This window comes from Dreissena polymorpha, chromosome 1 (assembly GCF_020536995.1).
Source record: "Dreissena polymorpha isolate Duluth1 chromosome 1, UMN_Dpol_1.0, whole genome shotgun sequence".
In the NCBI taxonomy this organism is placed as follows: Eukaryota; Metazoa; Mollusca; class Bivalvia; order Myida; family Dreissenidae; genus Dreissena; species Dreissena polymorpha.
In genome coordinates this window covers 191,852,436-191,880,345 of record NC_068355.1, presented here as the reverse complement: position 1 = coordinate 191,880,345, position 27,910 = coordinate 191,852,436, and the positions used below count along the sequence as shown (strand labels likewise).

Genomic DNA, 27,910 nt, shown 5'->3' with positions numbered 1-27,910 from the left:
GCAATGCCGACACACAAAATAAACAAAATACGATCGATTCCAGACGTATCTAATCTATTTTCAATTTTTAGTGTTCATAATTAAACATTTATAGTAATTCTTTAAGTTAAGAGTGTATGCTTAATAAACAAAATTAATAGATTAAATGACTGAATAAAGTTATTGTACATGTACAAACATAAACATTGTTTGTTTTCCATTGCATGCATGTGAAGTAAGCTGCAAGAATTACTGTCAACATATGTTGGTCTTATACTTGAGGATAGCTTCCTATTTGCAAATCATTTTGCTATCCTTTAGGAGCTTCCGGGGGCCTTCGGCCCTGCGGCCCCCAGCTAAAATATTTCCTTATTTTCCTTTTTTTTAAATTTCACCCATGTATACAGCTTGTTACATGTAACATGTTTATTTACTTTTGATTTTTTGTCTTTTGTGAATTTTAATAGATTTTAACATTCAAAGATCTGTAAAGACATGGTAAAAATGTATGAATGTTTTTGCAACTTTAGGAAGACATTTATGTCAAATGTTTGCCTCCCATTTATTGAAACATATATTTACAGTAAAACATCAGTGAAAGCATTGTAAAAGTAAAGTGATTAATAGAATGAGAACCAATAAAATACATTTTATTTTAACCTCTCCGGTGGTTTATAGAGAAATATCAGTGAAATAAAACTGGTATTTCACTGTTTTAAACAGTGAAAAATAGCAGTGAAAAATATCGATATTTTTCACTGTTTTACTGTGAAATGACGTCATTTTTTTCGACGAAATGACGTAATAAATCCTACGAAATTATCCAGTTTAATTCTTTCTTTTAAAAAGAAAATGTGTTGTATTCGATGGAATATCGATTTTAATTCACTCGTGATCATAAAAAATACATATTTTCACTCGTGGCAGCGCCACTTATGAAAATATTATTTTATATGATCACTCGTGAAATAAAATTGATATCCCATAGAATCCAACAAATATCCTCTATATATTTTGTACAAGTTGATTTTCCCTTTTTTGTTATGCAGGTAAGGAGCTGCTAAAAGATTAATAAGCTGTGTTGTTGGAAAATGTGGCTAAATGCATGTGCTTAAATTGTTATCCCAGATTAGCCTGTGCAGTCTTTAAGGCTAAACAGGGATAACACTGACTCTTTCAAAGTATCTTTTGTTAAAAGGAAGTCTCCTCTTTAAGAAAATCAAGTCTAGTCGGAAAGTGTCCTCCCTGATTAGCTTATGTGAAATTTATGAGCCACATATTGGCTTATGAAATTAAATCTCTGCAAGTTTAGAAAAAAAAATGAATTTACAGGTCTATATAGCACTTGCCAACACTTTTAATGTTTAAATACATAATGGTCTGATTTGATTCATGTGTATGCTATTTTGGACATGGAACCAAGGATATGTCAGATTAAAAATTCATAAGAATGAAGATTTGCTGTTTAAAAAATTCACATCCAATCAAAATGCATAGTTTTTTTATAAATTGAAATACAAACCTTTGTTTCAAGTTCATATCACCCATTGTGTTGTTTTCAGAAGAGCACCATCATCGATATTGATTTGGCGCAGCAACAGCACCAGTCCAGCCCGCATGAGCCTCAGTCAAGGACGAACCTTCCCCTCCACCTGACCCTAGCAGCCTCAGTCCACGACGACCCTTCCACTCGACCTGACCCTAGCGCCTCCACCTTGACCTACGGCCTCAAAAGGTCAGCTTTGTTGAATGTTTCCATTCGTCTGCAGGAAATTCTGAGCACGTTGAGTTCTCGTGAACTGTTCTCAACAACTGCAATGTCCTTGTTGAGTGAACCACACTCGAGCCTGAGTTAGTTCAGGTTGAGTGCCGGGATAGGAACAAGTGTTCCAGACACGAGGAGTTATAGCAAAAGTTATGTAAAAGCTAACAATCAGTTCTCGCTGTTGGACACCAGAAAGAATATCAAAACAATAAAAAGTTGGATAACCTGTACAAGGGCAGTAACGACTTCGTTTTGAACACTCATGGTAGATCCCTGGGCATGCCTCAGGCGTGAATTCGGACATCTGAAACGAGGTGCTAAAGGTTAACCCATCAGGGTTTGTTACTTTGCACTCCAAGCCCAATTGACCACACATTGAATTGGCAATAGACAAGGCGTAAAAAAATGACAGCAGTTTGGATGTGTCTACCAGTATGCCCTTCGACTCTCAACTCGGCCATAAGCAATATCAATTAGGCTTGCATGTCATCTCAGCTTCTTGAGTATCTGGTATGACCTTAAAGAGTTATTTATACTGTCAAAGTTGGGGCAACAATTCAGCCCAATTCCTAATCTTAAAAAGTCTATTCCAAATTTTTCCATAATTACTGTCTAAAGTTCACAATTGACGGTTGGCTAAAACAATTATTTGATTTTAATAGGTTGTAACATCTATAAGTAGAACGTTAATATTAAATTTACAATAGTAATACACTTTATATCGATAGCACTTATTCTTAATTTTTAGCTCGGCGTTTTCGGAGAAAACTATAGATATTGTCATAGCTAGCTCGTCGTCCGCCGGCGTCGTGCTAAAACCTTCACATTTTGCTCTAAAATCAAAGTGCTTCCACCTACAACTTTGAAACCTCATATGTAGATGCACCTTGATGAGGTCTACATGTCACACCCATTTTTGGGTCACTAGGTCAAAGGTTAAGGTCACTGTGACCTCTATAAAATAATAATAATTTCTGACAAGCTTTCATTTATTAAAAACTGCACCCTAGCCGAGCTTTTGCACTCGTTATGCGTAGCTCTTGTTAAGTAATTTATTAGCAAAAAGTTGTATTGTGTAACATTTAAAGTGGTATAGTCTCACATTTTTGAAGTTATGTCTGTTTAAAAAAAAGATAATTATGGCAACTTGCTACAACATTTCAAGTGGGTTCACGTTATTCATTTAAACAATGCTATTATGAGTGCTACTTTGCACAAAAATCATTTCGCTATCCTAAATATCAATTATAGAAACAATGTTTTGCATTAAACAAACAGGTGTGTTAAGTAAGGTGTTACAGCATATATACATGTATTCAAGACGTATTCGTTTGTTACTAAAAACACTCTATTTTTCTATGTTTAGTTTACTTGCCATTTCCTTTTCAGATTACATTATTATCCAAGAAGAAGAACATTGTTGAAGTAAATGTTGAAAACAGTCCAACCCCCCTTCTCACACAAATACTACAAGTCGCTCGAGACATTCAGCACGCCACCTATGAACATCTCGCACAAAAACAACAAGTCGTTCAAGAAATTCAGCACGCCACCTATGAACATCTCCCACAAATACTACAAGTCGCTCAAGATTCAGCACGCCACCTATGAACATCTCCTACAAATACTACAAGTCGCTCAAGAAATTCAGCACGCCACCTATGAACATCTCCTACAAATAATACAAGTCGTTCAAGAAATTCAGCACGCCACCTATGAACATCTCCAACAAATACTACAAGTCGCTCAAGAAATTCAGCACGCCACCTATGAACATCTCCCACAAATACTACAAGTCGTTCAAGAATTTCAGCACGCCACCTATGAACATCTCCCACAAATACTACAAGTTGCTCAAGAAATTCAGCACGCCACGTATGAACATCTCGCACAAATGCTACATGTTGTTTAAAAATTTGGCAGGCCACGTATGAACATCTCCCAGAAATACTACAAGTCGTTCAAGATTCAGCACGCCACCTATGAACATCTCCCACAAATACTACAAGTCGCTCAAGATTCAGCACGCCACCTATGAACATCTCCTACAAATACTACAAGTCGCTCAAGAAATTCAGCACGCCACCTATGAACATCTCCCACAAATACTACAAGTCGTTCAAGAAATTCAGCACGCCACCTATGAACATCTCCAACAAATACTACAAGTCGCTCAAGAAATTCAGCACGCCACCTATAAACATCTCCCACAAATACTACAAGTCGTTCAAGAATTTCAGCACGCCACCTATGAACATCTCCCACAAATACTACAAGTTGCTCAAGAAATTCAGCACGCCACGTATGAACATCTCGCACAAATACTACAAGTTGTTTAAAAATTTGGCAGGCCACGTATGAACATCTCCCAGAAATACTACAAGTCGTTCAAGATTCAGCACGCCACCTATGAACATCTCGCACAAATACTACAAGTCGCTCAAGAAATTCAGCATGCCACCTATGAACATCTCCCACAAATACTACAAGTCGCTCAAGAAATTCAGCACGCCACCTATAAACATCTCCCACAAATACTACAAGTCGCTCAAGAAATTCAGCACGCCACCTATGAACATCTCCCACAAATACTACAAGTCGCTCAAGAAATTCAGCACGCCACCTATAAACATCTCCCACAAATACTACAAGTCGCTCAAGAAATTCAGCACGCCACCTATGAACATCTTCCAATACTACAAGTCGCTCAAGAAATTCAGCATGCCACCTATGACCATCTCGCACAAATACTACATGTCGGTCAAGAAATTCTGCACGCCACCTATGAACATCTCTAACAAATACTACAAGTCGCTCAAGAAATTCAGCACGCCACCTATGAACATCTTCCAATACTACAAGTCGCTCAAGAAATTCAGCATGCCACCTATGACCATCTCACACAAATACTACATGTCGGTCAAGAAATTCTGCACGCCACCTATGAACATCTCGCACAAATACTACAAGTCGCTCAAGAAATTCAGCACGCCACCTATGAAAATCTCCCACAAATACCACAAGTCGTTCAGGAAATTCAGCACGCCACGTATGAACATCTCCCACAAATACTACAAGTCGTTCAAGAAATTCAGCACGCCACCTATGAACATCTCACAAATACTACAAGTCACTCAAGAAATTCAGCACGCCACCTATGAACATCTCCCACAAATAATACAAGTTGTTCAAGACATTCAGCACGCCACGTATGATCATCCCCTTGAAATACTACAAGTCTTCAACAAATTCAGCACGTCACCTATGAACATCTCACAAATACTATAAGTCGCTCAAGAAAATCAGCACTCCAGGTATTAACATCTTGCACAAATACTACAAGTCGCTCAAGCAATTCAGCGTGTCACCTATGAACATCTTGCATGGTGGCTTGGTGAGTCTGACTTCGGTCTTGACAAGTCGCTCAAGATAAAATAATCGGATCTAACAGACAGAGCAGGTGCTGAGTGACTCGTCTGTTAACTTGACTGACCTCGATACGTTGCTCTCGAATAATGAGAACCTGACGCACGAGGAACAGTGCTGTCCAACATTCCCAGTTTTTGGTTGGCGAATTCACTGTCGGGACTCACACAATCTCTGCCTATAAGCAACAAAAACAGGTAGTATATTAGCTGCGCTCTGGAAAAACAGTGCTAAAATGTTGTCCCAGATAAGCGTGTTAAGTCTGCCCAGGCTTATTAGTGACCACGTGTTCTGAATATGCCTTTAAAACAAAAATATCCATTAAAGTGGAAAGTGTCGTGGCTGTTTGTGCAGACAGCACAGTCTAATCTGGAACAACTCTTTTTATTAACTGGTCAAACTGAGTAAATAAATACTTATAAGTGTTGATTTGATATCAGTGTTAATCTTAAAAGGTCGGGGCATATTTTCATACATTTTTGTGCCAAAATTCAGCCTCTAGACCAAAAGTTGTTTCTTTGTTTTCACTTGTATATTACAAATAATCCCTTTTCATAAATTAAACATGATACTTATTAAATGTTGTTTACGATAAGTTAAACAATTATTGAAATGCAGTAAACATTCTATGAAATAATTATCTGCATTTATTTTAAATAAGAATATCTATAAACTACAATTTACCACCTTTCCAGGTTTTCAGTATACAGATATGCAACTGGAGTGATGATATGCCCTGAAGATATTTATTAATTATACCCCCTGTTAATTGGGGTATAAAGGAATCCCCTTGGACGGACGTCTATCTGTCTGTCTTTCCATCTGTCTGTGGGCGTTCACTTAACGATTCAACGTTCAGCTTTCAAACTTTCAGGTATTGTTCCTTCTCATATGAGGTTGTGAATGTACATTGTATCATTCTGCACTAAACATTACAAAACTGAGACATTCTATACCATCATGCTACATATTATGACTTGTGGCATTGTGGTATAATCTGCATCACAATTATTACAAATTCTTGTTTGACTAGACAGCAATGACACTTTTTTAGCTGAGTATTTTTATACGGATTAGAAGATGTTGTTTTCCATTTCCCATTCTCTTAATGATTCTAGTACATGTGTATGTCAGTTGTCAGTTAATGGCATAAGTATATGCACTTAGTTAATCCAGGAAAACGATAACTTAATGACCACACTTCTACGACTAAAATGCATTTTTATTTGTGAAGAAGTATATAACAAGTTGATTAAGTTCCTGGATTTTCTTGTTTTTGCGATTCTTGCAGGACCCCATGCAGTCACACATCTGTACACAGCGGACAACAACAGGCTCTCTGGTCAGCTGGGCCCCTACAGGACCCCATGCAGTCACACATCTGTACACAGCGGACAACAACGGGCTCTCTGGTCAGCTGGGCCGTTACAGGACCCCATGCAGTCACACATCTGTACACAGCGGACAACAACAGGCTCTCTGGTCAGCTGGGCCGTTACAGGACCCCATGCAGTCACACATCTGTACACAGCGGACAACAACAGGCTCTCTGGTCAGCTGGGCCTGGACGCCCGGGGACAAATCCTTGGTATAGGCCGTGAGCTCTTGGGCCAGGAATTTGGGGCAAAGCTGAATGAGTCCTACCCCAAGGGTACATCCAGTCTAACAATGGGGCTCCAAACTTCCCTTCTCAGGGGCAGATATAACCTCATCTACAAGGTAGATTGTAATACAAAGAGTTTCACAGTCATTCAAATAATTTTTGGTAAAGTACGGATTTTGTCTTTTTTTCTGCTACTTGAGGCCTGAAACAATGGATGCATTTTGATACCATGGTATATGTTGTCCATTCTTTTTGGATGTGTATGTGTACGTCTGTCAACTTTTTGTCAAAAGACATTGCCTCCTAAAGTACTGGAGAGAATTAAATGAAATCTCCCAGAAATGTTCCTCATTTTTTTCTTCTTTTTTGAAACTGCATAGCCAAGAGGTTTAATATTTAGTTTGCTAAAATTGTTACCAAATTATGTCTCAAGGGTCAATACTGGCTAAGCTCTGGGATTTCCCAGTTTTACATATACATATATAGGGACAGCCAAAATCTTTGTTTGAAACTTCAAAGCCCAGGGGTTTCATATTTGGTATGGAACATGATCTAAAGGTCCCCTACATAGTTTATTTTATTAATAAACTTGGTCCTAGTGGTCATTGACTGATCCTGGTAAAACCGTCATAAAAACGTTGTGTTAAACAGCAAAGTCCCGTGGGTTTATATTTGGTCCATGTAGCTGATGTCATTTCTGAATGCATTGAATACATTTCATAGGGCCCTAATCATCACAAGTTTGGCCCAGCAAATGATGTTCCTCAACTGCAACACAGCCACTGCATCTCAACAGGTAAGTCCCAGTAATACACAGGCACTACCTCTCAACAGGTAAGTCCCATTAATACACAGGCACTCCCTCTCAACAGGTAAGTCCCAGTAATACGCAGGCACTACCTCTCAACAGGTAAGTCCCAGTAATACATAGGCACTACCTTTCAACAGGTAAGTCCCAGTTATAAAGTCCCAGTAATACACAGGCACTACATCTCAGCAGGTAAGTCCCAGTAATAGTTTGTCTCATCACTTTTGGAATGGGGCTGGGACATTTTGTATTCGAGAAAAAACTGTCTTTTTATTATTCCCCGCCATAGGAGGAGGGATATGGTTTTGACGTCCGTCCGTACGTCTTTCAATCTGTCCGGCACTGTTGTGTCCGGGGCCATATCTTGAAAAATGCTTTGGCCGATTTGATTCGTTGAAATTTGGTATGAGTATATATATGGATAAGAGGATGATGCACGTCAAATGGCATTGTACACCATCTGTTAATAACGGAGTTAAGTTCCTGTGTAACTTGAAAAAAAATGCTTTTTAATATAAGCTTAGAGCTTTATCTCCATTAACACATGAGCCAGAGCCATGAAACTTGCCATAGTTGGTCTCAATCATCTGAGGGTGATTCACATTCAACATCCATAATCCTAGGGGTCAAGGTGATGGTTACACATCGTGGTTTAAGGTCACAAATTTTATGAATTATTCATTATTTAGTCATTCTTTTACTATGCATTAATGGATTCTGTAATAACTGTCCATAGTTAATTGATTCATGAAAAATATACTATCTGCATTTTATTGTCTGCAAACCCATCACAGGTACAAATGAGTTAAAAAAATAATTAACAAAAGGCACAACCCTTCACTTATACCTTTTATTTTAGTTCTACACCCATTCATAAACAAAATTTATTTGGCAGGGGATATCAATTCAACAAATTTACTTGGCTTAAGTAAAATTGAGAAATTGCATGGTGTTGTGGTAGTTTTTGGTAACAAATACTTTAATATTGAGGATACAAGTGTGTTAAATATTACATTTTCTATGGATCAACTTGTAGAGCTGAATAGGAAAAAAAAATGGAAATGGCATATATTTTTTCCTTGCTTTGGAAACCATCACTTGTTAATTTTATTCAGTCATTTTAGAAAAATGTATACTTTGTTACATTTGGAATGTGGCCGAACAACAGCCCCAAATAAATATAAATTAAAAACTGAGGTAAGTCCCCTTATCATTGAAAAAGGAATCACTGCTGATCACCTAGCACGAGTTCCCGTCTTAAAATGCCTCGTTCTTAGAAAACTTGTCTTAATGCATGTGCTGCTTCAAGCCTCACCCTAGATTAGCCTGTTCATTCCGCACAGGCTAGTATGGGACGACATTATCCACTTTTTTGCACTTTTTTGCTTTTTTTGTTTCAGGTAGTCTCTTCTTTATGAAAACCCTGTCTTGTTAGAAAAATTTTCCCTGATTAGCCTGCGCCAACTGCACATGCATTAAGCCAAATTTTCCCTAAATGCGGGTTTTATAAACTTAAGACTTTTGATGCAATCAAGCTTTAACAAATTGGTAAAACCCAAATGCTAACTGGGTTTTCTGCACTTCAATTAATTGACCAGACTATCTTATTTCAATTTGAGGGTTAAACCTGAAACTAAAGCATCTTCAATACAATACAAGAGTTTCACACTTAACACTCAAATTATGGGTTATATTGACCAACAAGAGCTTTATTTAAAAAATGGCAATAATATTCAAATTTTATGTAGGTACCAATCAAAACTTACTCTTTAACTCTTTGCAAAATCATGTTCCATATCAAATGTAATGATCATAATGAAACAGTCATTTCTATAAAAAGGGGTCAATGTTTTTTGTACAATGGGTTTTATACTTGTGGAGATCTGGATAGCAACTTTAATAGCCAATAATGTGATTGAAATTGTTATTATATGCAAATGATAGTAGTAGTATAAGAAGCTTTGTATCGACTACATCAGAAATTGATTTCCCGAATTGCTATAGACCCCAGAAGACTTGTTAGTGATATGTGATACATATGAACACATTTTTAGATCTGTTTTAACCTTACTCTGTAAAGCATTTATTGTAATAACCCTATGTTAAGTATTGTGCTGTACTGCGTGGTCAACTTTTGGCTCGTTACCACTCTAGATGCCTTATTTGTTAATCTAATCTCGATGAAACTTGGCAAGAATTATATATTGATGCTACCACAGGGGCAACATATATCACTTTATCTTGATACAACTTAGTGGGTATGCTTATATTGACAATATGTATGCCAATTTGGAGTTCAGGTTATGTGCTATGTCAAATTGTAGAACTCCACTCCAGATGCCACATTTATGACTCAATTTGATGAAACTTGGTCAAAATGTTTATCTTTTAATTTTTGAGGCTAAGTTTCTTTCAATGTAACATTCATCCAAAAACTAGGTCACCAGGTACAATATATAAAAACCTTCTTTTCACTTTAGAACTCACATTATTAACTCATTCTTGGTGAAACGTGGTCATAATGTTAATCTTGAATGCTTGACATTGAATTCACATCATGTGCATTCAAAAACTAGGTCACTAGTTCAAATGTTCTTAATAACTTGTTACCACTCAAAATAACTTTATTGACACTCAATCTTCATCAAACTTCTTTTGAATGATTTTTATGCCCCCATTCGAAGAAGAGGGGGTATATTGCTTTGCTCATGTCGGTCGGTTGGTCTGTCGGTCCGTCCACCAGGTGGTTGTCAGACGATAACTCAAGAACGCTTGGGCCTAGGATCATGAAACTTCATAGGTACATCAGGTGATCATGACTCGCAGATGACCCCTATTGATTTTTGAGGTCACTAGGTCAAAGGTCAAGGTCATGGTGACCCGAAATAATAAAATGGTTTTCGGATGATAACTCAAGAACGCATACGCCTAGGATCATGAAACTTCATAGGTAGATTTATCATGACTTGCAGATGACTCCTATTGATTTTGAGGTCACAAGGTCAAAGGTCAAGGTCACGGTGACCCAAAATAGTAAAATGATTTTCGGATGATAACTCAAGAACGCTTTTGCCTAGGATCATGACACTTCATAGGTACATTGATCGTGACCCGCAGATGACCCCTATTGATTTTCAGGTCACTAGGTCAAGGGTCAAGGTCACAGTGACAAAAATCGTATTCACACAATGGCTGCCACTACAACGGACAGCCCATATGGGGGGCATGCATGTTTTACAAACAGCCCTTGTTGTATTTTGTCTAGACCAAGTTTGAAATCGGGTCACATCTTTCCATTAACAAGGTAAAAAAGTTAAATCATAGACGGTGACCACTCTTGAAGCCATATGTATTGACTCAATCATGTTCAAACTGGCATTGGACCTCTGAAGCAATTCAGTCGTGTTGTGCACAATCAATATATAAATTATTTTGATGTGTTGACGTGATAATTTTAATAAGATCGTTTCTAGTAAGGGACAGAATTAAAGACAACGTGCGATAATATGACAATTATTTAAAATACTATCTTATGTATTTGTTGACATATACGGTATAAACCACTGAAGCAATAGCTACATCTTATCGTATCCTATGGAAAACACGTGTTTAGATCTTAGTGTTAAGATCTTTTTAGCAATTATATTGCTTTCACTTAATATGCGGATGGGTATTTCTGTTGATGAGTTTCACATTCCTAGAATGTTCTAATATGACAAGTTTCGAGATGATTCGTGGGAGAAAATGTAGATATTAGTGAATTGCAGAGCGCACGTAGAACTATGAAACGGTAAAAAAAGAAATATACACGACGTGCTGCCATGTCGTGTTATTTTTCAATAATTAAGAGCGAATATATTATAAACGTTTTAATTTCTTTTTTGGCGTATCTTTATGATTACAAATCTTCCATATGACAAAACCTAAACTGCTAAGTAAGACATCAAAACGGCTAAGTAAGACACCGAAACTGCTAAGTAAGACACCGAAACTGCTAAGTAAGACACCGAAAGTGTTAAGCAAGACTTGTTAATGGAATTTTAATAATGGAAATATTGTATTTAATATGTTTTTCTTAATGATGGATGTCTTTTAGTGTTATGAAGGACATTAATTAAAAATGTACAAAATCGTAATAAACACTGTGATGATTCTATACGGAACTTAAGAATAATTTTGCAACGATCCCATTCAGGTTGTTATATTGTATGAGTAAACACTGTGAAACTCGTTTTCATGAAATGTTAGGTACCGTTACACGAAAATTATGTGCGCACCAAAGTTCAATTGCTTCTACTTCTAAAATACAACAACTGATGCCCGTTGATTTATACCGAACAGTTGCTACGCATTTTCGAGAGGATGGGAAATTAGATATCTGGCTGCGGTATAAGAAGCGCTTTCAGATATCAACTATTTAGTTGGCTTGTGATCACTTGTGGAGTTTATGCGCATGTTCAATTTATATTTCAATTACGAAGGGAAAGTGTTATTCGCGTGTTAAGCTAGTTGTTGTTTTAAATTCCCAATAGTTGGCAAGTATTATTTGGAAAATATTTAAATGTCAGAGGTACATGACTGTATATAGGTATACTTGCCAATATTTGGACTTAATAACATGATGATAATGCATTTTCAACGGAATACTACCTTACATGTTCATTTTTCAATAAAATAAGTGATGCAAGGTGCAGCTCGAACTAAGATTTAATTACAACATATGTTGTCGCAATAAGAATTCCATGCTAACAGGTTATTTACTGTGACTTTATCGTCCAAGTAAATACGTCAAATTAATCACTGAACATTGTTCTCTTTCCGCAGTCCAGAGTATGGCTACAGCTCCGAAGTACGTGCAATCTTTACAATATCAAGGCCATTTTCGAAACTTCAAGTCTTCTACCAAAGTTTTAAGTTGAACTCAGGTAAGTCTTCAGGGCCATCCTTACCCTCTTGTTTCAATAAGCAAGATGCAGATTATTTTCAAATAAGGATATTTTGGATTGTTTTCAAATAAGGAAATTATTGATTTTTTTAAAGATAATTTGTGCAATTAAGAAATATGTTGTTGTGTTTTTCAGTGTACTTAAAATACTGAATGAGTCTAATTTTAAAAGAAAATGTCTGTTTTCTATTTATTCTATGTTCAAATGTCCCCAGTCTCTCTTGCAACAACAGAAGCTGTAGTTGAAGTGTGAAAGAGAGGAAGAGTTGACATGAAATTGCTGCTTCAGCCTTCATTCGAACATCATCAGCAGCAGCAACAACAACACTTAAAATTCAGCAATCAACAGTTCAATTGACGAAGGCTTTCACATGTACGTGACTTGAGAAAACTTAATTGGAGATTCCTTTTTGGTAAATGTTTTCTTTAATATTTGAGTGGATAATAACAATTGAGCCTTCCTCATGTGGTCAAAGTATCGTCCACGCAGGCTAATCTAGGTTAACACTTTTCAAGATAATCTGGGTTAACACTTTTCAGGCTTATCTGGGTTAACACTTTTCAGGCTTATCTGGGTTAACACTTTTCGCTTTAATGGTATTTTTTGTATAAAGGAAGTTTTTTTGGCAAAAATCTAGTTAAGGCCGAGTGTCGACAAAGGATTAGCCTGTGAGAACTAAACAGGCAAACTTGAGACAATATTTTCACACATACATTTAACCCCATTTTCACAGAGTGAGGCTCAATATTGTGAATTATCAAAATGTGACCTTGTCATATACATGTGGCATTATGATTCTGTCCATGTGACCTTGTCATATACATGTGGCATTATGATTCTGTCCATGTGACCTTGTCATATACATGTGGCATTATGATTCTGTCCATGTGACCTTGTCATATACATGTGGCATTATGATTCTGTCCATGTGACCTTGTCATATACATGTGGCATTATGATTCTGTCCATGTGACCTTGTCATATACATGTGGCATTATGATTCTGTCCATGTGACCTTGTCATATGCATGTGGCATTATGATTCTGTCCATGTGACCTTGTCATATACATGTGGCATTATGATTCTGTTCATGTGACCTTGTCATATACATGTGGCATTATGATTCTGTCCATGTGACCTTGTCATATACATGTGGCATTATGATTCTGTCCATGTGACCTTGTCATATACATGTGGCATTATGATTCTGTCCATGTGACCTTGTCATATACATGTGGCATTATGATTCTGTCCATGTGACCTTTTCATACCTTGAGAACCAACTGCATCTACAAACTATAAACTCATCACTTTTTATTACAATTTTACTTTTCCATTCCCTTGTTGCGAAATTACATCATTATTTTGCCCCAACCTTACAACTCTTTGTTTTCATTTGTCTATGGCAAAATGATGTATTAAATGACGTCATTAAACAAAAAAGAAACCAGAAACAATTTTGTTCAGTCTATGTTAACTTTGTGTTGTAATTATGAGAGTTAAATAGTACTTTAAAATACTATGGGTAAAAATATGGCGGCTGTTAGTGGTTTGCATCTGACATTATGTCTGCTCTATATTTCAAAACATTGGATCATCATGAAAGTTGGTGATAAAGTTTTTTGTCATAATCTCTCGTCCAATTAGTTAGCAGCCAGATTGAATTTAGCACTTTCACCGTATATTTTTGTTTAATGAAGAAAAATTGACCAAATTAAACTTGTCTGGCATTGCACTCATAATAAATGTAACCCAGTCTTCTGAACAGGATTTTGTTGGCATTCCCGTTGTTCATTTATTTGGATTATGAACTGAGTGAAAAATTGTGCCCTGTCTAAGCATAAATACCATAATAATTTATGCAATTGGCGTAATTTTCTTGATAATATACATATCTTTTGGTGAACTGTTTTCATTGCAAAACTATGTAATGCTTTGTATAGTGTATGTCCTGTGTCTAACTTTATGTCACATGGTGACTTTCCTTAAGTAAAGGACCTTGTAGGGATGGATAGGATGATCTCCTGCTAATGCTACTGGAGTTTCACTTTGTTGATATTTTATTCCACAGGAAAACATGTCAATTACCAACGCATATGTCCCTGAAAACCTGGCCAAGCTTATAAACAGTGCTAATGTGCCAAACGTGACCCTTCAGAGAAATGGGATTCCAGGACAAATGTCAAACCGTTACCAATCTGGGCTCCAGCAGCAGACTCGGCCGTTGTGGGCAGGTTTATAAAGCACCCATGGTCTCAATGCTCTCTGAACATCTCAATCTCTCAGAAGCCTCAGCCGTGGTGGCAGGTTTATAAAGCACCCATGGTCTCAATGCTCTCTGAACATCTCAATCTCTCAGAAGCTTCAGTCGTGGGGGCAGGTTTATGATGTACCCATGGCCTCACTGCTCTCTGAACTGGGTTTGATTGGTAGATGGTCATCTTGTGACAAAGCCCTAACTTATCATTGGCTAAGTAACTTTTGCACAATATCCAATTAATCATTCTGTATCTCATCACACATGGGAATTCAGAGGCTGTGTAGCTGATATTCTATTCAGGGTTATTAACTAACATTGTGCCCTCAGTTGTGTAAAGTTGTGTGAATATCTTTGTTTAAAAAAAGGAGAACGCATAAAACATTTGCATCACTTGTAATCAAAAATGTTCGATGAAGGAACAATCATTTTGCAATATGACAAATATTCCAGAATATATATGTCTTTTGACGGATCTTGGTCAGTGTCTAGCAGTATCCAGGCAAACAAGTCAAGTCAGCAAAGCAGCAATAAGAGCAGCAGCAGTCAAGTAAGTTGTCTTCCATGTTTGAGCTACCTGTGTATGATCTTAATTGTATATGACACAATTAATTCAACAACACTGATGCATATGAAAGGTAGCTATTACATGTATTAATGCACAAATTAAAGAATAACTTTCTTTATAATTTTCATTCATTATCAAACCTTCGTTTCAAAACATATTTGGGCCTAAATTAAAATTGAGTTTGTTTGCCCTTTACCGACCGACCCACTTTTTACCCCCCGACCCAAAAAATTTTATTGCGATTTCTGAAAACATATTTTTTTTATTTTCGTTTTTTTCGACGATGATAAAAGAGCCGAAAGCAATATTTATTCATGCGCGTATTTATGTCTATTATTATCGCCCCTGACCGATCTAGGTCGCTCCGATGGTTGGAATTTCATACGCCCCAGAATAGACAGTAATGCAAGCGTCTATAACCAGCATCGCGATCGGCGGTGTTCCGTGAAAATGGCCGAACGACATCATACTTAACCATTGGTTCGCGAAAGTAGTCGGACATATACGAGTTTACGTTCGTTGTACACATGTTGTTAACGTGATCCAAGATGGCCGACAATTAAAAGAAATAACGATGCTCAGCGAGAACAAATAACTATCGAATTTACGACGGACATCATATAATTAGTATCGATTAATGAAAAGAGCGTGTCATTCTACGATTGAGCATAGGTTTTAGATACAAATAAAACTCTCTTTTTTTGCAAATGTATGAACTGAATGTCACAGAACAAGTGATGAAGTGTTTGAAAATTGGAATGCAGTCTACTCGCAAAAGAAAATACATCTAACAGTTACAGGATTTTTTTTGTCGAAAATGCAAAATAAAAGACAAACATGATTTGATTTATATGCAAGTGGATCTGTGTTTAATCAGATTCATGTGCATATTCTGCTTTATTATGTTTGCCACACTGAACAGTTTACTGTAATGGCATGTTAGTGAAATGGATATGTAAAGGTAAACTTATTTAATTTATTAATGTCTCTTAGCTAAATACATCGACAACACTCAAGTATATATGTTTAAAGCGTTAGTATATCCACAAACTGACACTAACACCCACTGTCCTACAGTGGGACTAACCACCCTCTCCCCCGTTGCGCCTACACCGAAAGGTCCTGCAACGTACCTATCCAGATCCAGAATTTATTTCCCCAAATCAAGTTTTCATGCTTATGTTAGTTGCAATAATACAACTCCCAGCTATTGATTCTCTGAGCTGTACGTATGTACTCATAAAAGCTCAGAGCATTCAAGAAGAAATAATGCTTTATAATAATGTTCAGTTTGCACTTTTATGAATTTACTTTTCCATGCTGAGACTATGCACTAACCGGTCAAACACTTAAAATTGAGGCTTGTAAAAACTTCAACAGGCCTGTGAATTGTTTCTGCTGGTAGGCAAGTCTGGCCTGTAAAATGTGATGGTCTTTCGCCACGTCTGAATTTTTCCATTAAAGGCTTTGGGCTGTCTTTCTACACTCCTTCAATGCTTGTTGCATGCTAATTAAGCCCAATTTAAGGGAAAGGTTTAAGTTAAAAATAAAAGCTGTCTGGCTGTTAAATAATTACAAATGCATTTGAGCAATTAAAATCATATAATGAACAAATATTTGATGTAATAACACACAAGCATGCATTTGATATTAATATATGCAAGAAACAGCAAACAAGATAATGTTAAGCTACATAGGGCTTCGTACACTGCAACAGTGCTTTAAAAAAAGTGTTTTAAATATTCATAGACTATTAGTGTATTAAAAATATAATTTTTCAAATAAAATAAAATAATTTTCCTACCTACCTACCCACCTGTAAAATTTAGGGTCGGTAAAGGGCAAACCAACAATATTTTAATTGTGGCCTTAAGCATATTGATATATTGACCATGCTTTGATGTATTGTTTGATTTAATCACTCTGCCTCTCGTTTACTTACCAGGCTGAGGGTCGCCCAAAACCACCCAGTGCCTTGCGATGAAAACCTCCAACGGGACTGTGACCTTGCCCTTGTACTCACCTAATCATCAGGTTGAAGGTCACATGGGCTTAGATAGATACTGCAGTAAGAAGAAACCATGCAAGGTTTTAAAGGTACTTGATCACAGATTGTATGAGTAGTTTTACTGACCCGAATGACATAACTAAGCACATTTAAAAGTACAAACATATAACTTCAAAGTGTATACCAATATTTTGCAGTATGGTATTGCAAATTGATTTTATTCCTTTTAATACATAATACTATTAATAATCACAGTGTAGAACTCAAAATAAGGCAGTTTTTAATAATGTTTGAAAAATGATATTGAAAACTCCATGACCATGTTATTTTAAATTGTTCCATCTGTATTTGTAAACAAAATGACTGCAGAACAGGGCATCACTTAGTAAATCTATTAACATTTACCTTTAAGTTTGTATTATTTACATTTTTGTTTTTGTCAAAATGACTTTAAAACAGGGCATCAACAGAACCATCTATATGTATTAAGATGTTCATTAAAATATTGCTCAATTACTCACAGTAAACAGAATTTCTACAGAAATAAAAATACTTTAAAATATTGCTCCATTGTTTTACTGTAAAAGAATTGACTACATAACAGGACTATAACTTTAAACTTTTCCCCTAAAATATTTTATATCATTTTCAGTAAAGAAGATGAGTTCACAATATGACATCCGAGACTGCAGGGACAAAATGAGTGTCCTCACTTCAGCAGTGGAGGCCAATTTACAATACGAGAGTTTCCAGCGGCTTACCTTATCTGGTATGTATGGGTTTATTTTAAACCTAATTATTATATGATTTAGTTAGGTAAGAATATATATGTATGTAGTTTAAATTTAGATTAAATATTATTCACTGAAGTTAAAATATGAGAACAATTACAACAATATTTGTGTTCAACATCAGTCAGCCAGTAAATAATTTTTTATCCCCGCCGAAAAAATTAGGAGGGGATTTAGTATTAGTCTCCGTCCGTCTGTCTGTCTGTGTGTCTGTGCGTCCTTCCGTCGGAAACTTTGTCCAGAGCATAACTCCAAATCTATACAATGGATTTACTTTAAACTTAGAATATAAACCGATGGCAACTAGGAGAATTGCAGTGACCAAGAACCATAACTCTGTCTACCTAGGTTTTTGAATTGTCTCCCCTTTTAAATAATTTTAAAGTAAATTTTTGACCGGAGCATAACTCTAAATCTACTGAAGGGATTTACTTGAAACTTGAAATATAAACAGATGGCAAGTAGGGAAAGTGCAGTGACTAAGAACCAGAACTATATCTACCTTAGATTTTGAATTATCTTCCTTTATTTAATTTCAAAGTAAATTTTTGTCCAGAGCATAACTCTTAATTTACTGAAGGGATTAATGTGAAACTTGAAATATAAACAGATGGCAAGTAGCAGAAGTGCAGTGACTAAGAACCATAACTCTATCTACCTTAGTTATGAAATTATCCCCCTGTATTTAATTTCAAAGTAAATTTTTGTCCGGAGCATAACTCTGAATCTACTGAAGGGATTAACTTGAAACTTAAAAAAGTAAACAGATGGCAAGTAGGAGAAGTGCACTTACTAAGAACCATAACTCTATCTACCTTTGTTCTTGAATTACCTCCCTTTATTTTATTTAAAAGTTAATTTTTGTCCGGAGCATAACTCTAAATCTACTGAAGGGATTTACTTGAAACTAAAAATATAAACAGATGGCAAGTAGGAGAAGTGCAGTGAACATGAACCATAACTCTTTCGGCTGTATTTTTTAATTATCTCCATTTATTTATTTTAATTATTTTTTTTATATTATATTTTATTTATTTATATTTTTTAATTATATTTAATTAAATTTTATAGTACATATTTTAGCTTTTCAATTTTTAATATCTCCCTTTATCTTATTTTACAATAATATTTCAATTTGAACAACAAAGAACTCAGTGTAAAATAAATAGATGAGTTTAAGGAAAAATACAGTGACAAACAACAGTAACTGTTTATAGTCCTCTTCTTTAATTACCTCACTTTCTTTTATTTCCTTATATTTTATTCTCTACAGCATATCTCAAACACTATATAACTAATTGATCCTTGAAATATAAATGGATGGCACAGGTGCAATGTTTTACAAATATTATTCTACTCTCTAAAACATATGTTGTCATACACGCAAACACATGTTGGCAGGGATTTGGCACTATTGTGACAAGCTCTTGTTTTTCTAAAAAATGCAAATGTGTGTCGAATATATCAATAGGACATTGTGTTTGTCATAAATCAATTTAAAATATTAAATTAGTATACAACAGTGCACTCATTCTGACACGTTTTTTCCACCATACTTTTTGTCGCTTTGTAAGGATGCAATTAAAAAAAGTGTGTATCTGACTTTACATCAGACCCCTATTAGAAGTAGAGCCCTGCCTATAAAGAGACTAATCCAGTACCGACCTGTGCACATGTCTTTTGCAATAAACAAGCTGTCATACTTGCACTTGTCTTTGGCGTATTCTCATATGAGTCACTATATCAATGTATTCAAGGTTAATTTTTACTTTAAAAAATAACAGTGCGTAAATGTAAACCCTGTAAATTCAAGTTATTTCAAAATAAAACACAAGTAAATTACTTTTAAACTGTTCTCACGTTAGTTTTTGTTATTGTACTGAAACATAAAAAAGTGTTGCATTTGGTAAATCTTCATATATGTATAACACTTTTTCTAGAACAAGTATATTTAAACCATTTCTTGTAGGGGCCTACATGCCACGAGTATTTTATGCCCCACTTCAAAGAAGAGGGGGGTATATTGTTTTGCGGGATGTTTGCCGGTCTGTCGTCCGTGTTTTGGTAGACCAGTTTATTTCCTATAACTTACTCGTCAACGAATTGATTTATTGGCTTCATACTTCACATGTGCATTGGTCTTGGTCAGTAGATGACCTCTATTGAAATTGGGGTCACTTGTTCAAAGTTCACTGTCACAATAATTGTGAAAATCATCTGATCAATAACTCGTCAGCAAATTGACCAATAGGCTTGATACTTCACATATGCATTTGCCTTGGACAGTAGATGACCCCTATTGAAAATTGGGTCAATAGGTCAAACATCAATGTCACAATACGTGTGAAAATCCTTTCCGATCAATCAATCGTCAACAAATTGACCTATTGGCGCGATACTTGACATGTACATTGACCATGGTCGGTAGATGTGCCCTATTGAAATTGGGGTCACTAGGTTAAAGGTCAAAGTCACTGTCAAAATAAGTGTTAGAATCATTTCCAATTAATAACAAATTTACCAATTGACTTGAGACCTCACGTGTACATCGGTCTTAGACAGTAGATGATGTCTAATTGAAATTTGGGTCTCTAGTTCAAAGGTCAAGGTCACTGTGACATTAAGTGTTAAATTGGTATCAATTCGATATGTCATCAAAGGATTGAGTGATGGGTGTCAAGGCTCTGTTTTAGGAGGCATCTGTCTCAGACTGCGGAGCTCTTGTTTTTATTTAAACATTCTTCAAATAAAGTTAGGGGATAAACCAAAATGAACTAATGTTCTCTCTCTCTATTGATTTTAGCTTCAATGCAATGAATGCATTCACAGTTTCCACACGCTTTACAACTCTAAAACATCGTGGGCACAAGGTGGGCTTTAGTTAAATCTTTTGACATTACCTTGTTGATTTGATAGGTCGAGGCACTGACAAGCGTTTTGTCTGGTTGAAATCAGTTGGGTTTGTCCTTGAAAACGCTAGTATTGCCTTGAAATTGTTTTGTTTGATGCATGATTTACTTTTATTCCAGAAAACCTGGGTAGCAGAGTAATTAGTATATCCCAGGAGCATTTTCAGTCATCTTCTCCAGATTATGAGATCCCCATGCTCCACAACCCTCAGTCTATGAACATCATGCAGAGCGAACCTTGGGTTAGTTTTCCTTTTTCATGGCCTTACTTTCAGAGATTGGTGGGTGCATGTAGATTTAACCTTGTGTGTCAATACATCTTTCAATCCAGCTGTGGTTTTTTTTGGTCGTCTGTGAGCTAGTCTGTCGGTCGGTCGGTCCGTCAGTCGGTCCGTATTAAGTGTCCCCTTTCTAATTCAAGTTATTTTCATCCGATCTTCACCAAACTTGGTCAGATGATGTCTAGGTCAAGTTCGAATGTGGGTCATGCCGGGTCAAAACTAGGTCACGGGGTCACTAAGTGCGTTTTGAAAATTGAGCATGGTGTCTAGTACTTTTTAAAAATTAAGCATGGTGTCCGCTCTCTTATTCAAGCAGTTTTCCTTTTTTTATTCCATTTTTAGCTTGACTATTATATATGAAAAATATATTGTGGACCTATCCTACTCACCCCAGTGTCGGCGTTTCCATTAGCGTGCAAATGTTAACGTTTTCGTATTTTCCCTTGACATATTGCTTTCATATTTTGCATACTTGTTTACCAACATGACCCCAACCTATAAACAAGAGCAGACAACTGTATCAAGCATTTCGACGGAAATATTGCCCCTTATATACTTAGAATGTATTATTGATAAATCTATGTTAAAGTTTGCGTACTACCCCAAGTGCTTTATATACCATTTTGCAAGCTTTTGTATTTTCTGTTATTTCGTAAATTTTAGTATTTCGTAAAAATCTGAAAAATGACCATTATTTGTAACGCGTGATGTTGCATCTTTATAAAATAGCATTACCCACTGTAAGGTGTGCTCACTAAATCCGAAATGGCGAGGCATTTAAACATAAACCCATGATCCATACTGTCGAAGGCTTTATTATATCGGAAAAAATAGGAGACAGTTTTCGTTACTTTCATCCATTAGTTCAATAATTTCATGCAAAAGTCTTACATTTTCGCCATTATATCTTCCTTTGATAAATCCTGTTTGATTTACACTGGTTATATTATTTGAAAGAGGTTTTATTCGATTGGCAATGGATTTTGTAGCTATTTTGTAATCAACGTTAAGAAGCGAGATGGGTCTCCAGTTATCGATCAAAAGGGTGTCCTTTCCGGTCTTAGGTAGTAAAGTAATTATGCTTTGTTTTTGCAATTCTGTTATATTATTGGTGTCTAAAGAATAGTTAAGAGAATTAACGACATATTGCTTAATATAATTCCAAAATATTTTGTAAAATTCTGCAGATATGCCATCTGATCCTGGACTTTTATTGTTTTTCATGTCTAGCAGTGCTTTAGCGCATTCATACTCTGATAGGTATCTTTGTTCATTTTGCGTTTGTTCTGGGTTTATTTTATTGCAGATATTGGTATGGAAACGTTCATGATGTTTATATCTATATTGTTGTCTTTTTTATAAAGATTCTCATAAAATTTGGCAGTGTTTTAATATTTTGTTTTGATCACGTATTACGGCATTATTATTAGTTTTTAGTTGTTCAAGTAGTTTTCATCAGAGCTTCACCAAACTTTGTCAGAAGTTGTAGCTATATGATGTTTAGTTCAAGTTCGAACATGGGCCTTGCCGGGTCAAAAACTAGGTCACGGGGTCACTTAGTGCGTTTTAAACATTGAGCATGGTGTGCGCTTTTTTTGTGAAAACAACATGCAAAATAACCTGTGTCAATGCGGCATGTGGGGGTATTTGTCATGTCCGTGACAAAGCTCTAGTATTGGTTCATTTATTTTATAGTAGTGAAGTTTTCAGTCAAAAGTAAAATGTGTTTGCATCGGTTGCCTTTTGCCTACCTCACACATACATCTCAGTAAAACTCTTCGCCAGCACGTTTTATTTGCTATTGGCTAGTTGGCCCTTTCTTATTGTTATAAATGATAAGGTGATATTTTTCCAATGGAAGAAATGTATGTTTCTCGAATATCAACCCATATTTCCTGATTGATGGTAAGATTTATAGTTAGTTGGTAATAAAGTGGTTATGATTAACTTTTCATGTAACTCAATGTATAAAAGTGCTATTCTTGTTCTTGTTTATCATCCGTAACACACATACAATGAACAACTGACATTAACTGTTATGAGTCTTTCTTTTTTCAGACGTCCCTTGACGAAATCAAACCAGCAAATCAGAAGGATAGCCTGCTGCTACCGTTGTTATCATATTAACCCCATACCGAAAAAGCTCAGAGATATAAAGGCTGTTTAAGATGTGCTTGTCTCTACATACCCCGTGTCTGTAGTGAACATGTACAATTGAAGGTCTCTACATACCCCATGTCTGGTGTGAACATGTACAATTGAATGTCTCTACATACCCCATGTCTGGTGTGAACATGTACACTTGAAGGTCTCTACATACTCCATGTCTGGTGTGAACATGTACAATTGAAGGTCTCTACATACTCCATGTCTGGTGTGAACATGTACACTTGAAGGTCTCTACATACTCCATGTCTGGTGTGAACATGTACACTTGAAGGTCTCTACATACTCCATGTCTGGTGTGAACATGTACAATTGAAGGTCTCTACATACCCCATGTCTGGTGTGAACATGTACACTTGAAGGTCTCTACATACTCCATGTCTGGTGTGAACATGTACAATTGAAGGTCTCTACATACTCCATGTCTGGTGTGAACATGTACAATTGAAGGTCTCTACATACTCCATGTCTGGTGTGAACATGTACAATTGAAGGTCTCTACATACCCCATGTCTGGTGTGAACATGTACAATTGAAGGTCTCTACATACCCCATGTCTGGTGTGAACATGTACACTTGAAGGTCTCTACATACTCCATGTCTGGTGTGAACATGTACAATTGAAGGTCTCTACATACTCCATGTCTGATGTGAACATGTACAATTGAAGGTCTCTACATACCACATGTCTGGTGTGAACATGTACACTTGAAGGTCTCTACATACCCCATGTCTGGTGTGAACATGTACAATTGAAGGTCTCTACATACCTCATGTCTGGTGTGAACATGTACAATTGAATGTCTCATCTTTGAAATTGGGACACATGGAAAATTAGTGATTTGATTCAGACAGAAATCGCATAGTGACAAATCACAACAAAAAATGGAAAGCCAGAAAGTCTTGTGGCCAGCAATGTTTTTATGTGACTTCTAAGTTGTGTTCAAAGAAAAACAATAGTTCATGTTTTATTGGAACTATGATGCTGTCAGTCATTTTATGTTGAAGGCTTTAAATAACTATATTTAAATATAATAAGATAAAGATTTCTTGATAAAAGCAATAATGTCAAATAGTATTTTAAGCGCAAAATTTACAAGTCTATCCAATTACTGTGTCTGTATTATGACATTTTATTTTGGAAATGTTAAGGAAAATATAATGTTACTATTAAATATAGGTCTATGAATGTTGATTTTAACATTTGTCAAAGCTGTTTAGATGATGCTGGTAACTTTGACAAAATTTAAAGAAATGTATTATTTTCATGTAATGAGATGCTTCAGTTTTTTTGTGGCTTAACATGTAATATAGAGGTGGTAGTCACAAGAATTGTTAAGCCAGATGGAGAATGTTTATGCTATGGCTTTGATACTCTTAAGTGTGCCCATTGGTGTCAGATTTTTATCAAGAATATTTTTTATTGTCTTACAATTTCTTGAAAATATTGATTAATTTCAGACAAAAACATTTAATCTTCCTTAAATTGTCTATTCTGTATTTACGACCAGTTATTTATTAATTTGCATGAATTAGATTTATGAATGACTTTTGTGTTGCTTAAAAAGCTTTATTTGTTTTGAAACTGAGTATTTAAAAACGAAAATATGAGGTGTAGGAATAATAGCGGAAGTTATAATAATTATTTTTTTGTTTTTGTAAAGTTTATTATGCTTTATATGTTTGTGTATAGGCATTTAGACGACCAGCTTAATTTGACCAATAATTCGTGATCACTGTATATATCGGTCAGTACATTTGTCACTTGTATATAGAGCGATTGCGAAATGATCGTATTGTTAATGAAAATCATGCGTTTATTACTGCCATTTTGATTTTCGCTGTTAACATGTATTTGTACAAACAATTTTCATCCTGTACATCTTGTAGATGCCAGATAATAAAAGCAAACATTGCTTGTGGAGATGCTCATTTGACACTTTCTAAATGATACAGAACAACACATTCTGAAGAGGCAAATATCCTTTAGACAATAGGAACATCTTGTTACTAGTATATGTAATGCTTTTCATTAAATAAAGTCAAGCAACTATTGAAAGATTGGTTTAACTTTGTTTTGCATTATCTTAAGAAAAATTAATATATTCTACTTGGAAATCAGTCAATTGCAAATCAAGCGAGAGTGATTTAACATGCTAACACTTGTCAATAATTGAATTGTCTCTCTTTGTACATAAATATAGGGATGTTGTTGCTTGAAAAACAAAGTTGTATCCGTTGTTAGATAATGCTTTTGTTCATCTCTCAACATAACAAGTACATTCATTTGTTCATCTCTCAACATAACAAGTACATTCATACAGTTATTAAAAATATGACACTCTTAATTCTCAGCCATCAGTTTGTATTGGGATGTTGTGGAATACTTACTAAACTAATATACGTCTGTTTAATGAATGAATAGCTTTGGTACAATATGATACTCAGTGTTACAAAACATGTGTAATAAAAATATAATGTCATTTATTTGAAATCATAAAATTTAGTTGTCCATACAATGCTTACAGTTTTGCAATTGCGATGATAAAGGAAATGTTCTGCTCAAAATGTCTTTTTAAGACATGTGAAAATTGTAGCAATCATATTGTACTTGTATTTATATTATACATTATAACAATTTACTTACAGCTGATGATAGCGGCAGTTTACTATTTGTGTTACAGTTTGTTCCACTCGACCATCAGACCATATTTCCTTAAAAATGTGATTGTTAATATTGAACTGTAATTGAATGCATGAAACATGATTGTTCTGTTGCTTAACAGCTGAAAATAGCTTGATGTTTGTAAAACTGTATGAAATGTTTCAAATAAATCATTTTGATTACATAAAAAAATAAAATTACATTTTGCGTTACTTTGAATGCATAACAAACAATTGTTACCATACAATCATATTAGTATTGAACTTAATTAATACTTTAACTTTAAGATGCGATTTTTACAATAATGTGTTAATATTTTCATCCATTCCAAATAAGCATTGTGCATTCGTAAATATAGGGTGTATATACACTGCTTAGATGCCTTTTTTAAATTGCTTGTGTACGTCATATTGATTAAAGACTCTTATGTATTGCATATTTGTGTGTGCCAATGTCTTACTTATTTCTTCACAGTCCTTAAATTACTGCAAATAGTACTTTAAGAATGTTAAAATATTTATCTTAACCCTTTCAGTGCGGGAACCTAATTTTGAAGGCCTTTGCAAACAGTTTGAATCCAGATGAGACGCCACAGAACGTGGCGTCTCATCAGGATCCAAACTGTTTGCTATTCTGATAGTTTTCTTTGAAAAAAATCAAAGAAAATGCTAATTTTAGAAATTCAGCAGATGACATTTTAGCAGACGACAAATTTCCCAACATGCAAAGGGTTAACTATAACCAGGTTATCTGTTAATTTAAGTTTCATACATAATATTTAGTGCTAATAAATCAGCACTATTTATTGATTTTTTATATGGGCACTTCCCATGACTTTATTCGTGAATGTTTCTTTGAATGTGCGGTAGGGAAAACATTGTTTGCTTGAAGGTTAGAAACTTAATGTTGACATCTTGAAAGATGGCAGTAAACATTTAACTGCAGAGTAGCTGGGAAAAAGATTGCTGTTAAACAATGTTAAACAGAACTCCAGCAAGATATGTCATGCATGCGATATGCATGAACTATCTTTTTAAAATAATTTGGATCTGAATTATCTTTAAGAAATGGTATGGTTATGAGGGTCTCTATGTGCAAAATGTTGCATTTATTTTGTGTACAAGTTATTGCTTAAACATTGAATTTGTTGTGGAAATAATATAGTTTATGTGACTTAAAGAGATATACATGTTTATGTTAGTGATGTGTTTTTGCTGATCCAAGTCTGTTCCTACACACTATTTAAAGTAGATAACTACAAGTTATCTCATTTAAATGGGAAAAGTATTGTACTGTGAAAAAGTGTTGTGAGTTCAAATAAAAATACTATGAACCGTTGTATTAGTATTATATTGGCTACCCTTTGAATTAGTACTATATTGGCTCCCCTATTGAAACTATGGCACACATATTGATTTTGACCTCTCCGTCTATTAGTTTGCCGTCATACTTTGGTCGACATTGGTTAACAGTCAATATCTTAAGAACTATTCAGTTAAGAGCTTTCAAATTTCACATTGTGATTGGCGTTCTTGGAGGTTTAGTATCGTTTGATTTTGGATTCCTCAGGTAAAGTATTAAGGTTGCAGGGGTCTCTTGGGTGAAAATGGTAACAATGACGGGATTAAGACTTGAGCACACCATCGTCTTTGCATTCAGTCAATACTTGATGTAACGTTTATAAGGAAATCGTTCAATGAGACATCACTCAGACGTATGCACACGTTTCCTCATGGTA

At 35.5% G+C, this 27,910-nt stretch overlaps 1 protein-coding gene and 2 long non-coding RNA genes across 5 annotated transcripts in view; 2 read left to right on the top strand and 1 right to left on the bottom strand.

The window, feature by feature from the left end:
- Positions 1-4,526, top strand: part of LOC127864370 (uncharacterized) — a 44,077-nt gene extending 39,551 nt beyond the window's left edge. The window contains exons 9-10 of the mRNA XM_052404029.1: positions 1,542-1,714; positions 3,134-4,526. The gene's annotated coding sequence lies outside the window, so the exon portion shown is untranslated. The remainder of the gene's footprint in view (positions 1-1,541; positions 1,715-3,133) is intronic.
- On the bottom strand, positions 3,721-4,770 carry LOC127864372 (uncharacterized). 3 transcript variants are annotated; one of them, XR_008041819.1, is made up of 3 exons: positions 4,686-4,770; positions 4,368-4,526; positions 3,721-3,830 (listed from the first exon to the last, which is right to left on the bottom strand). It is a non-coding gene; the product is annotated as an uncharacterized LOC127864372 (long non-coding RNA). The 3 variants fall into 3 exon arrangements; XR_008041817.1 differs by lacking the exon at positions 3,721-3,830 and adding an exon at positions 4,134-4,205; XR_008041818.1 differs by lacking the exons at positions 3,721-3,830; positions 4,368-4,526; positions 4,686-4,770 and adding exons at positions 4,134-4,205; positions 4,260-4,313; positions 4,581-4,647.
- On the top strand, positions 4,584-27,506 carry LOC127864371 (uncharacterized). The gene is made up of 16 exons (XR_008041816.1): positions 4,584-5,367; positions 5,866-6,044; positions 6,462-6,889; positions 7,497-7,569; positions 12,406-12,506; positions 12,742-12,899; positions 14,599-14,761; positions 14,835-15,334; positions 17,298-17,449; positions 18,013-18,129; positions 21,181-21,341; positions 23,400-23,517; positions 23,562-23,605; positions 23,650-23,737; positions 23,870-24,177; positions 24,222-27,506. It is a non-coding gene; the product is annotated as an uncharacterized LOC127864371 (long non-coding RNA).
- The last annotated feature ends 404 nt before the right edge of the window (positions 27,507-27,910 follow it).